Source organism: Hemitrygon akajei, chromosome 7 (genome assembly GCF_048418815.1).
Source record: "Hemitrygon akajei chromosome 7, sHemAka1.3, whole genome shotgun sequence".
Classification (NCBI taxonomy): domain Eukaryota; kingdom Metazoa; phylum Chordata; class Chondrichthyes; order Myliobatiformes; family Dasyatidae; genus Hemitrygon; species Hemitrygon akajei.
Window position 1 is genome coordinate 178,073,324 of NC_133130.1, and position 14,346 is coordinate 178,087,669.

The 14,346-nt window shown below is 39.7% G+C and overlaps 1 protein-coding gene across 4 annotated transcripts in view; it reads left to right on the forward strand.

Annotated features, from left to right (window-relative positions):
* setx (senataxin) overlaps positions 1-14,346 on the forward strand; it is a 121,857-nt gene that overhangs the window by 8,321 nt on the left and 99,190 nt on the right. For 2 of the 4 annotated variants that reach the window (XM_073052705.1, XM_073052707.1), the window contains exon 2: positions 12,374-12,513. The exons of the other annotated variants lie outside the window; for them this stretch is intronic. The gene's annotated coding sequence lies outside the window, so the exon portion shown is untranslated. The remainder of the gene's footprint in view (positions 1-12,373; positions 12,514-14,346) is intronic. 4 annotated transcript variants of the gene reach the window in all.

Here is a 14,346-nt window from a genome sequence, read left to right on the forward strand (position 1 = left end):
TCATTCCACAGTCAAAGACACTTGGATCATACTTCTTTCCCAATCTGATGTTTGGTCTGAACCTCTTGACCATGTCTGCATGCTTTTATGTGTTGAGTTGCTGCCATATGTTTGGCTGATTAGATATTTACCAGGTGTACCTGAGTGTTATTTCCAAGGTATGCCCATGTGTTGTGTGGGGGAGAACATACTCGTGGAAGTTCTTGAAAGTTCGTGAAAGCTTACAACTTTCTGCAGCTTTTTCCAAAAATGTTACAGTGCATTTTGTAGTTTATATAAAAATGAAAGATGCGGTCACTTAACCTCTTGTGCATAATATAATTATAATGGATCTTTTCCTCAGTTCCATTTGCCGTGCTATGCCCACAATTTGATTCTATTAATATTCAAATAATCTATCACTCTCCATCCTGAATATACATGGTGAATGGGACTGTACAGTCCTGTTGTGTAGAAAATTCCAAAACCATTGGATAAAACACCAGCAGAAAGTGTCATCGATGTGGTTTAAGTACTTTGAGTGAAGTACTTGTGCTTACACAGTTTGCATTGGAAGTTATTTGTGATTACTTGATGTAATGATTGATACAAGTGTGATTTCAACAAACACCCTTCAATTATTTGTGGCATTCCGTTGTTCTGATTTCAAAATGTTCTAAAAGTAATTATACTTAGTGTCTACTGCCTACTATTGTTTAGTTTCAGGTTTCTGGAATCTATGGAGTGCACATTTATTTCCCAATATTCAGTTCATTTTGGCGAATGTAGGCTGTTTTAGTTCTGCAGTTCAGAATGAAGGCTGTTGTGCAGAACTTAGAACCATGAAGCTAAGGAAAAATGTATGTAAATCTTCATATATCATAAGGGCTAAATTTAATGTCATAGTTTAAGAAAGAGACAAACTGGTTTTTATTTGTTTAGAGATGCAGTGTGGAGCAGGCCCTTCCAGCCCAATAAGCCGTCTCGCCCAGCAACCCACCTGTTTAACATTAGCCTATTTACAGGGCAATTTACAATGACTAATTAACCTACTTTGTCTTTGGACTGTCGAAGGAAACTGGAGCACCTGGAGGAAACTCACAGGAAGGACATGCAAGCTACTTACAGGCAGAAGAATTGAACTCCAAATTCCGATGCCCGGAACTGTAATAGCTATTAAGTTTCATGGAGTGATATACATGTATTGCAAAATACATCTGGAGAGTAGAAATACCTGGCAGGTCAGGTACATTTCTTTCTTTTGTCTTCATCCTTGGAGACTTAAAGCTGCTTACCTGAGTATTACCTGCATTTTTGACTTTATTTCGGACTTCCAGTGTTTGCATTTTAATTATGTAGATTGCAGCATTGATGTCAGTAAGCATGTTAGGTTGTTTTTGATATGGTTCCCACACTTAAAAAAAAGAATGAAGGAAATCGTCTGGAGTCAGGGGAACAGTAGGTTGGATATGCCCTCTATTTGCCAGTTAATATGCGTGCAATATTCCTGCTGTCTGCTGAGTTTAATGATCCAGGCATGTAGCCAACACCACCTGCTTCTCATCTCTGGCTGCATGCCTGCTGGTGGCAAGGTATTGAATGTCTTCACTGCCATTTAAAGGTAGCCATCTGTTTTAGAAGGGGAAATGAGTACTAGTCTTAAAAACCAAGTTGGTTAAAACTAACTGGAATTGTGAATAAATTTTAAGGTCCTTTGATGTTGTAGGAAGTTGCCAAGGGTGTTGGAAGTCCTGGAGGACTATTTTGGAGACATTGGGTAAAAGTCACTGAGTGCATTAGTATTGGCAATATTACATCCAGGCAGAACTTGCTGAGATGGAGGAATTCCAAAGGAAAAGAGGATTTAGAGGAACAGGTCAGGAAGTCGGACATTGTGGGACGTGAAAGTGAGACCAACCATGATGTGGAGATGGGACCCAAGGAAATGGGTGTGGTCAAGATAAAGTGTATGCATGTGAAAGAATTTACATGTTTACCAAGTTTCTGTTGCAGAGTCACGTGTCCAGTTGGGTTGAACCAAGACTGCATTCTGTAAAGATCATTAGGTAATTGGATGTAACTGCCATCTCATTCCAAAATAATTTGTGTTTTGGCATCTTGCACTTCTCAAAACTCGTGGAAATAATTCAGGTTGTTCTTGACTGGCTGAGAGGACAAGAGAGTGCATATTTAGGCCAAGCTCTCAGCAAGAAAAAAAAGTTGTTACATATTACAGCCTCCTGGACCATCCTTGGGTAGATTTAAAGACTGGGTTGTTTTACCACAGGAATTTTCAATCTTTCATTTCTTTATTGCAATGCTTGTTCCCTTTTGGTCGGCTAATGATTTGTTTCATACATCAAAAGCTCACCCAAGGGCATTACTAAAAAGCATCCAATTATTCCATTGGATGTAACTTCCTTTGAATACCAAAGTGGCAGTAATGGTGGATTTAATAGAAAACTGCTAATTTTTCACCTTTTTTAAGCATTAAGGGGTTAAGCCACTGTTGTCATGGGAAAGCACCTTAAAACTCCTGAATTATGTGATGGGTTATCATGCAGCATAATTCTACTGTTTGTAAATCTAACTTGTTTTTTGTGGTTTCTTATGAAGTTTGAAATAAACATTTTATAAATTAATTTTTAAAGCATTAAAAATCTGGAAAAAGAAATGCAAGTTAGAAATCAAAATTGATACTGAGTAATAGAAGTGGTTAATGCTGAATTTACTCAGCAAGTCATGCAGCAGCATCTTTGGAAAGAAAATTTGTTCATGTTACATTCTGGTAACCCTTCATCAATAGGCTATCATATTCATCAGTGCAAAGAAAGATTGATGCACATTAATATAAATGATGCATTTGTTATGTATAGATATTTCTGTAAAACTTACCAGGTGCTCAGTTAGTGTAACTGACAGGTGATTTGGCACATTTTGGTTGTTACATGACTCTAATTCTGTCAGCTATTGAGAGAGTAGATGGATAGAAGTACCCAAAGCATTCTGATGATTTTAGATTCATAGAACATTACAGCACAGAAACAGGCCTTTTGGCCCTTCTTGGCTGAGCAAATCTCTTGTATTGGCTGAACACACTCCTAAATAGCTGCATTATATTTAAGGGCTATTGATTTTGTTACGTAACCCCGTAACCAGGTAACTTACCAGCAAAGATAGATGGATCAGCTGAGTCGGATGCTACTATTTTCAAACGTTTTATTCGAAAAGGGCACAAACGTATGGTTAATACAAAACATTCAGATCATATACATCGTCAAACTCAATCTAAAACACCGGTGTAACCATAATCAATCAGAAATAAGCTCTACAGTTGTCTAGGGGTTAATACAGAGTCCAATTGAAATATAAAGAGTCACTCAGAAGTTTGCAGGCTTTTCCCTTTTGGGAACCGCTGGGGTTTTCACGTTGTAGAGAGAAAGAGATGATTTGGAAAAGATAAACACTTGCCCGTCGTCTTGGCAGAGCAAATCCTTGGAATCAGGGGAGCAGACTTCCCCGTTGTTAGCTAAAAGCAGTCTTTCGTTGGTTCTAGCCACAGATTCAAAAGTTGGAATCTAACGCACGTGGCTTCCTTCAGAATGGCGTCCCGCTCCCACGGGAATCGATATCGTGCTTCCTTCGTCTCCTGGGTGCGTCTGAGGGTTTACCCCCCTCAGACCCTCCTTTATACTTCTTCACGGGATCGCAGGTGTCAATCAGGTTGCAGGTGATGCGATCTCTCTCTCAACCAGCCCACTTTGCCCGAGGGCTTTTCACGTGGTCTCCATGAGACAATAGTCAAGGTCACCTTTATTCTGCTTCTTGGGAGAACGTGGTCTCTCTCTCTCTCTCTCCCATTTCCCTGGGTCTATTCAGCACGTCCCTTCCTCTTTTGGGTCAGCTGACCCCCCTCTTGACTCGGGTTCTTGAGATTCTCACAAAGGAGGGGGCCGATGGCATAACAATTTGAATGTTGTGATGATATACAGTTTTTACTTTTGATTTCAAGCAATGTGGTTGAGTAAAGTTTGGATTTTCACTTGTAATATGCAGATTACACAATAACATGCATCAGTGTCTAAGAGGATATTATTATTAAACTTTAAATTACATATGTGTACAGCCTTGATATTGTTTCTCCATGACTGCAATGTCCTGGTGAAACCTTTCACCGTGCTTGTCGTTGACAGCAGCAAGATTTGCAAGGAAGAAATCTAAATGGGAATGCAGAGAGTGAATCTTTAGTGACATGTTGAACTTCATGGTTTTGTATGCTTGAAGCATGTTGTCAACCAGCTGCATGTAGTTTGGTGCTCTGTAGCATTTGCTCTGTTGAAATTTTTCAACAACTTCCTTGAATGCCTTCCATGTGATTTTCTCCAGTCCCACTAGAAGTTCTTCAGTTTGCTTGTCGTTGGTGGCCTGTTAGATTTGTGGACCAACAAAATGCCTTCCTTAATCTTGGTATCAGTTATTCTGGGAAACATCTGTCTCAAATATCAAAATCCTTCATCTTTCTTGTGCGTCACTTTTCATAAAATTTTTCATAAGCCTCAATTTCATATGAAGAGGAGGCAGAAATATCTTTGGGTCTACAAGTGGCTTATGTGACCCACTTTTCTGCCCTGGAACCAACTGCTTACGGAGTGGCCAGTCCTTTATAATGTAATGAGATTCTTTAGCTTATCTGGCCTTTTCGCAAATGAAACAACAGTACTTGGTGTAACCAAACTGCATTCCTTGTAGCAGCGCTACTATTCTCAGATCACCACAGATGTTCTAGATGTAGTTACTTTACAGTAAGTGTTTCAACAAGACTTCCAAATGTCGGTAGTTTTTGTTCATGTGTACTACATAGCTGATTGGTATTGAAGAGTGGACAGTGCTGTTGTGTAGCGGTGCAGCTTTCAGGCTTAACCCTGAAGAATCAATGAAAAGATGCCATTGTTGTGGGTCATGCTGGTAACACAAACCACACTCAGGCATGTCTGGACAAGATAGAAAACTTTTCAGCTTACATTGTGGGCAACATTTTAATTGACTTGAATTACGAATTGAAATAACAAGTATAGGCAATTCAAAACAAAATGATGAGTGATAGAGAAATTTCATGCTGATTTTCATAATCAGCAGCCCAAAATCCATAAGGTACACCCAAAAGTATTCAGGAAGCAAAATCTTTGTTGTCCAGTGAAATTGGTCATCTTGATTTTATTTGCCTGTTCTTGATGTTGGTACTTATCGAGTTCAATAACAGTGATATCATTAGGCAAGCTGAGTAGCCAGTCACAATGAAGAATTCACATTAGATAGCAAGCCAGGAAGCTAAAAATATCACACAAACAGCAAAAAAAGTGAAAAGCACAGAATATAAAACAACAACCACAAATCATCGGAACAGTCCAGCGTAATATGTTCAGCTCAGTTCACTTCAATTTACTCTGTGTCGTTCGTTAACTTCAGGCCAGAGCCAGTCCGTTCTGATCAAAATTACACAAAATAGCAGCAATAAAGGAGTGACCAGAAATACATAGCGTGAACTACAGAGTCCAATCCACAAACCATGTCGATTAAACCTTGTCCAAGACCCCAAGACCCAGAATTCCAGCACAACATCCTTCAGGAACAGTGAAATCATTTGACTGATTTCTTAAAATTAAACAGTAGGTTTCAAAACCTTGGGTCATAGATAATTGAAAACCTGACAAAGCTTCACCGCTGGGTCCTAATGTCCACTGCATTGAGACAGGTTAAATAAAGTCCAGGGTTTCGCTGATTCCTAAAGACCACCGCACTGAAACAGGTTAAATAAGGGACTTGAGCATCCATTTTTTTTGTATCTGCAGGGGTTTTCGGAACCCCATGGATAAGGAGGGCCGACTATTTTTAAAAATCTTTAATTATTAATCTTGCCTCATTACTGTTGTCTTGCAACTTAAAACAGAGGCACTTCTCTGCTTATCTGTATCTCTTGGGGCATTAAAATAAAGCCTAATTAGTTTTACAAAAATATGGTTCATCTGCAGCTTGTGCAAAAAGTACTCAATAAGGCTTCGTGGAATTAATGACTGATCCCATCAGGCATCGGTTGTCCACTTCATTGAATGATTTCAGGAGATTCACTCCTTACTTTACAAGCCTTCAACTTGCTGCACTAGTCAGTCTCTCCTGCCATCAAACCCATTTAAAGTTGTAAAATTCTTCATGATTCATAGGTACTTGTTTACTCAGCCTACATGCAATACTCCACATTTCTGTATTAAATGGCACCTGGCAGATGTTCACTTACATTCTTGGCAGATTGAGAGACAAGGAGGAAAATAATTCTCTCATCTTGTGAATGTCAAGTTTTTGGATTAAAAAGGAAAACAAAAGTGCAAGAAAAGAGACCCATTATGGAATGCCAAAACTTTGTACAACCCTAATTCTCAAGTTATCTAAACAAGCTGCTTTTAGATCATCCCAATTTTGAAAATGCCTATTAACAGCAGCAGTGAAGTAAAAATGTTTTTCTATTAGGAGCTCCATTAATAAACATCTCTCCACATATATAATTGATATGTGTTTACCTCACTGTGTTGAGATTTTCTTATTTTGTGATTGTTTGAACTCAGTCTTATTAATTTTCACTTAGATTTAGATGTATATTTAAATATAGTCATTGCATTTTTATAGCACATCCGTGGTCTCTGTCAGGGTGCAAGGAATGTTTCATTATGCAGTAGGTGGAAAACATATTGTGTGTCTATGCACAATCATGATTTCCAAAAAAGAAATTGGCAAGTGTATCTGGTAAATTTGATTGATGATAGAAACATAGAAAATTTACAGCACAATACAGGCCCTTCAGCCTACAAAGTTGTGCCAAATATGTCCCTACCTTAGAAATTACTAGGCTTACCTATAGCCCTCTATTTTTCTAAGCTCCATGTGCCTATCCAAAGGTCTCTTAAAAGACCCTGTTGTATCTGCCTCCACCACCATTACCGGCAGCCCATTCCACACACTCACCACTCTCTGCGTTATATAAAAAAAAACAACTTACCCCTGACATCTCCCCTGTACCTAATCCCCAGGACCTTAAACCTGTGTCCTCTTGTGGCAACCATTTCAGCCCTGGGAAAAAGCCTCTGACTATCCACATGATCAATGCCTCTCATCATCTTATACACCTCTCATCCTCCGTTGCTCCAAGGAGAAAAGGCCAAGTTCACTCAACCTATTCTCATAAGGCATGCTCCCCAATCCAGGCAACATCTTTGTAAATCTCCTCTGCACCCTTTCTATGGCTTCCACATCTTTCCTGTAGTGAGGCAACCAGAACTGAGCACGGTACTCCAAGTGGGGTCTAACCAGGGTCCTACATAGTTGCAACATTTTACCTTTCAGCTCCTAAATTCAATTCTACAATTGATGAAGGCCAATACACTGTACGCCTTTTTAACCACAGAGTTAACCTGTACAGATGCTTCAAGTGTCCTATGGACTCGGACCCCCCGATCCCTTTGATCCTCTACATTACCAAGAGTCTTACCATTAATACTATATTCTGCCATCATATTTGACCTACCAGAATAAACCACTTCACACTTATCTGAGTTGAACTCCATCTGCCACTTTTCAGCCCAGTTTTGCATCCTGTCAATGTCCTGCTATAACCTCTGACAGCCCTCCACACTACCCTCAACACCTCCTTTGTGTCATCAGCAAACTTACTAACCCATCCCTTCACTTCCTCATCCAGGTCATTTATAAAAATCACAAAGAGTAAGGGTCCCAGAACAGATCCCTGAGGCACTCCACTGATGACTGACCTCCATGCAGAATATGACCCGTCTACAACCACTCTTTGCCTTCTGTGGGCAAGCCAGTTCTGGATCCACAAAGCAATGTCCTCTTAGATCCCATGCCTCCTTACTTTCTCAATAAGCCTTGCATGGTGTACCTTATCAAATGCCTTACTGAAATCCATGTACACTACATCTATTGCTCTTCCTTCATCACTGTGTTTAGTCACATCTTCAAAAAATTCAGTCAGGCTTGTAAGGCACGATCTGCCCTTGACAAAGCCATGCTGACTATTCCTAATCACATTATACCTCTCCAAATATTCATAAATCCTGCCTCTCAGGATCTTCTCCATCAACTTACCAACCACTGAGGTAAGACTCACTGGTATATAATTTTTTGGGCTATCTCTATTTCCTTTCTTGAATAAAGGAACAACATCCACAATCTTCCAATTCTCTGGAACCTCTCCCGTCCCCATTGATGATGCAAAGATCATCGCCAGAGGCTCGGCAATCTCCTCCCTTGCCTCCCACAGTAGCCTGGGGTACATCTCATCCGGTTCCAGCGACTTATCTAACTTGATGCTTTCCAAAAGCTCCTGCACATTCTCTTTTTTAATATCTGCAGGCTCAAGCTTTTCAGTCTGCTGCAAGTCATCACTACAATCACCAAGATCCTTTTCCACAGTGAATACTGAAGCAAAGTATTCATTAAGTACCTCTGCTATTTCCTCCGGTTCCATACACTCTTTCCCACTGTCACACTTGATAGGTCCTATTCTTTCATGTCTTATCCTCTTGCTCTCCACATACTTATAGAATGCCTTGCGGTTTTCCTTAAGCTTGTCCACCAAGGCCCTCTCATGGCCCCTTCTGGCTCTCCTAATTTCCTTCCTGTTAGTCTTGTAATCTTCTAGATCTCTAACATTATCTAGCTCTCTGAACCTTTTGTAAGCTTTTCTTCTCTTCTTGACAAGATTTATTACAGCCTTTGTACACCACGGTTCCTGTACCCTACCATAATTTCCCTGTCTCATTGGAACGTACCTATGCAGAACTCCACACCAATATTCCCTGAACATTTGCCACCTTTCTTCCGTACTTTTCCCTGAGAACATCTGTTTCCAATTTAAGCTTCCAATTTCCTGCCTGATAGCCTCATAATTCCCCTTACTCCAATTAAATGCTTTTCTAACTTGTCTGTTCCTATCTCTCTCCAATGCTATTGTAAAGGAGATAGAATTATGTTGCTAAACTAAAATCATGTTGGGAGCTCTAAAACTTTTTCTGTACCTTTTTATTGTTAAAAGTTCTAAATATCACTTCAGTTTGACACATTTTTCTTGTTTCTGTTTATTTCTTTTAAAAAAATTTTTTTTATTAGTTTTTCAAAACATTTTACAAATTAAAAACCCCAAATCCCAATGAGGAGCATTAATACAGTGCAAAATTAAGCATACAATAACAAAATGCTACAAAGGAAGAGAATTTAACAAAAAAAGCACCTAAATTAAAGACAAGTAAGCTTACTGTCCTCCCCAAGCCCCACAACACAAGAAAAAAAACAACTCCAGACCGACCACAACACAGCACAAAGAGTATAGGTCAGGACAGTCAAACTCCCAGACTGTAAGTACACTTAGCAACAGAGGATAATAATGCCTACTACCAGAAAGAAAAAGGGAGCTGAAAGCAAGGGACCGAAAAGAAGAAAAAAAATAGAAAAAAAACCCTAGTCAAGAGGAAGGTTATGAAAGTACTCGATAAAAGGTCCCCAGACCTTATGGAACTTTAGATCCGAATTAAGAACTGAATAATGAATTTTTTCGAGGTCCAAGCAGGCCATAATGTCGTTAAGCCATTGCGCATGAGTGGGCGGGGCAACATCTCTCCATCTAAGGAGGATCAAGCGTCTAGCCAGGAGAGAGGCAAAGGATAGTATTCGGCATTTGGTCGGACCCAGACATAAATCTGTCTCGCCCCAAAAACCGAACAGAGCAATTAAGGGGTTTGGTTCTAGGTGCTGATTCAGAATACCCGATAATGTTATTTCTGTTTGATATTTACCTTAAGTTAAAATTGCTGTTAAAACTGTAAAGAGATGACTAAATTAACTAGCTTTGGTAGATGTAGTACTAATTGTCAGTAATTATATTGCTTGATTTGTGTTAATTGGCTGCCTCATGCAACCTGACTTTTGTCTCATTGTTATAATTTGTGCTGTCGCGAGGAAGCTTCCTGTGCAGATGTGCAGTGAGACACTTATGATGTAAGTGTGAGATTTAGAATTCTCAGTAAGCCAGTATTAAGTAGGTCATGTTTATGTCTGATGGTGGTTTATGTATTTTTGCTTGCTGTTAGGTTGGAGAACATGTCAGGTTGAAGGATGCTGTGTTTTTTCAATGATGTATTGATTAAAGTGTAACAAGATCTAAATATTACTGTCCTATTGCAAGATGTTCAATAAAGCTCCAATTATAGCAATATTTCCAGAGTAACATATTACTGGTACCTGTAAATTTATGGACAAAGTAACATCAGAGAAATGTTTTATTTCAGTCACAATAAGCACTCATAATTCAAGATACTGAATGGATTTTAAACTAGCAGCCCTAAATGCTCAGCCCCAAACTCCACAAACTGATGCTCGTGGTTTCCCTTGAGTACCGGTAATTAAATTCTCTATTAGTTCCTTTTAACCATCAAGGAGTTCTGTTTTTTTCCAGAATTAGTCAACCTGTGATCAGTTCTGCAAAGAACTGATGAAAAATCTGTTAAGTTTCCTCACTGTATTTCATAATTTTGAGATAGACAATTTTCTAATAATAGGTAGGTTGAGTACAAGTTGATCTTGTAATTGGGGACATTGGAGGATAACCTGTACATTCTGGTGGGCGTTATGCTGTGGTGCTTAATAAATTTACAAGCTTCTACACATGGGGCATTTAAAAGGTTATAGCTTGTTATCTTGAGAAATAGTTATCTTGAAATCTGGCATCCAATCTGTCATTTTCTCTAACCTAACAGCAAGCAAAAATACATAATCCACCAACAGACATAAACATGACCTACTTAAAACTGGTTTACTGTGAATTCTAAATCTCACACTTACGTCAGAGAGAAACTGGAGCCACTAATTTTTTAAATTGTTAAACTTTCTACTTTTTTTAAATTAAAATTGATTTTTGAAGTATAACAAGTTTTTTGTACTTCCCTTTATGCAGGTGAATAAAAAGGTTCCATAAGATTGTTGCCAAGTTATTCAGAATTCCTCCCTTTTTTTTTAAAAAAAGGGCTTTTAATATCAACCAACATTTTTAGACTTTATTTTGAAAACCTGAATGGCAACTTTAAAACAAGATTACTAGCCCAGCAGTTTGAAGTTCAGGTCAAAAGGAATCCAACACCATTTGACTATTTTGAAAAAGGCAAGGATCAGGATTGAACATTTGAACACAAGCACTGTCTTTACTGAGGTTAATCACTGTAAATTCTGGATTATGGACCAGTAATATTAATTACATCTCCTTGGGTGCTGCTAGGCTTACTGCAAATTTTCACCTTTGTGTGATGTTATTTCAGATTTCTAGCTTCTGAAGTATTTTGTTTTCTACACATTTAAAATCAGGTGTCCTCTCCTATTTGAAGAGAGCTCGTGTATGTGATTCTGCATGTAAAGCAAGCCCTCTAGATGGATGACTAGATGAAAATGTGCATGTTGAACAATTGCTTAAAGAATGGAATTAACAGCAAGTAATGAATTTGAGTGAACCAGGAAAGAAATATTCAAAACTATGTGGATAGCTCTGCTTTCTCCTACTATGCTTCCTCTAAGGACCTTAATCCATTTAGATAGATAGATAGATAGATACTTTATTCATCCCCATGGGGAAATTCAACTTTTTTTCCAATGTCCCATACACTTGTTGTAGCAAAACTAATTACATACAATACTTAACTCAGTAAAAAAAATATGATATGCATCTAAATCACTATCTCAAAAAGCATTAATAATAGCTTTTAAAAAGTTCTTAAGTCCTGGCGGTAGAATTGTAAAGCCTAATGGCATTGGGGAGTATTGACCTCTTCATCCTGTCTGAGGAGTATTGTGTTGGCAGTCCAGTCTAGCTTCTCGTCTAACTGTACTCCCAGATACTTGTAGGTCTTAACCTGCTCCACACATTCTCCATTAATGATCACTGGCTCCATATGAGGCCTAGATCTCCTAAAGTCCACCACCATCTCCTTGGTCTTGGTGATATTGAGACGCAGGTAGTTTGAGTTGCACCATATCACAAAGTCCTGTATCAGTTTCCTATACTCCTCCTCCTGTCCATTCCTGACACACCCCACTATATTATACATATATTTATACTATATTTATACAGTTTGTCTGGTTCTATTTGTTCTGAGAAGGCAAGTTCCTTTCACAACCTCCAACCCCAGGACAGAGCACCTCTGGGCCTCCAGTCCTTGGTTCCAGACTCTTTCAGACTCACAGGCCTCTGGCTTCCAACTTCAAATCTTGGTCTGGACTGATAGACTTGAAGGGTTTCACCTTCGACCTCTGCGCTACTGACTTTTGGTCTTCGACTTTTCAGGCTTGCTGCCTATGGAATCACTGAGCTCTGAAATTTGACCTTCAGCATGGAAAGTTAGGAGTTCAAGCTTGGAAATGGTAGACAAGGTGCAGAATATCCCTGGCACGAACTGAGGCGTCTCTTGATAGGGCTCTGTATAGGTAAGTGTATAGTGTATGGGTAGAGTGAGTGGGTATGAAAATGGATACAGTAAAGAAATGGTTAACAATTAGGAATTTGTGGGCCTATAATGTTGGGCAGATTGACCCTTGATGCTAAATAAGGGGAGGGCAATATATGACCTTGGTATACAGGTTAACGTGCCTGAGAACAAGCTAAAAGTGCTGATTTGCGTAAAAGCAATCAATTACCTTGTTTCTAAAAATGTTTTTTTACATTGATTGTAAGCTTAATAGGGTGCATTGTCCCTGGGGAAGCAGAGGCCGATTGTTGAAGGTCAGATCGACCTTGGTACTTGCAGGTGTGGAGGATGTATGTTGGCTTAAGATGTGAATGGGACTTGGATGAGCTAAATTGGGGTCATGTAAGCATCGGATTGGATGCCTAGCCCCTTCCAGCTGGACTGGGAAGTGGCGATAGTGCTATAAAGGTGGGCAAGTCCCTTCTTGGACAGACCACTCGCCTGGGTCCCACCTTCGGGCTGAGTAGCTGAACCGGCGCCAAGGACCTCCACGCAAGCCAGTCCACGGTCGATCGCCTGCTTCAGAGACCACGCAGACGTTGCTAAGTATATTTGGCTGTGTAGACTACTTAGGGGTTGCTTATTGCCCTACCTATTAGTGGTGTAGGTAGCATACAATATAAAGCATTTCTCGCAACTCTCTATTCTCTGTATTAACAATAAAGAGGGATTTGAAGGAACTACTGAGTCTGGGTCCATTTGTTCAGGTGAAACCAAATAGTTGCAGCATCCACCTGGTACGATTATTTTATTTAGATCTTAGATTTGCGGAACAGGCTCTCAGCCACATCTGGTTCTTTTCTGTTCTTTTACACTGGCATCTCTCCTTCCATCTGGAACAAGGATCAGTTTCCACTCGTCCTCACCTTTCATTCCATCAGACTCAATTTTCAACAGAGTATCCTCCATAATATCTAGCACTTTCAACAAGATGCCATTAAACTCCTACCTGAGAAGCAACTTTGATCTGCTCCAATTTGCCTGCTGGAGCAACAGGGCCACAGTAGATGCCATTTCATTGGCTCCACTCAACCCTGGAACATCTGGACAGCAAAGATGCATACATCAGGATGCTCCTTATTGACTATAGCTCGGCATTCAATACTACCATCCCCTCAAAACTAATCAATAAGCTCCAAGACCTTGACCACAATACCTCCTTGTGCATTTGGATCCTCAATTTTCTCACTTGCATTCATTTCAGACTAGCAACAACATCTCCTTCACAATTTCCATCAGCACGAGTGTGCCACAAAGCTGTGTGCTTAGCCTCCTGCTCTACTTGCTTTACACTTATCACTGTGTTTGTTGACAACAGCACTGATAAGAGCAGAATCAAGTGGTGACAAATCAGAATATAGGAGGGAGATTGAAAATCTGGCTGAGTGGTGCCATAACAACAGCCTCTTACTCATTGTCAACAAGATCACGGAGTTGGTTATTCACTTCAGGAGAAGGAAGCCAGAGGCCCATGAGCCAGTCCTCATTGGAGGATTAGAAGTGGACAGGGTCAGCAACTTTATCTTGAATCTTGAATTTCAGTTTATTGTCATTTAGAAACCACAACTGCAATGCAGTTTAAAAAAAATGAAACAACGTTCCTCCAGAATGATATCACAAAAGCACACAACAAAACAGACTACACCAGAAAATCCACATAACATTTGGCAATCCCCAAATCCAGTCCGGAGAGGCTGCTGCGCATTAATATCGCACTACCATCTTAGCGCGTTCCCCAGAAAGGAGCTCCAAATCCACCAGAAAAAACAAGACTACCTAGACACACCAAGTC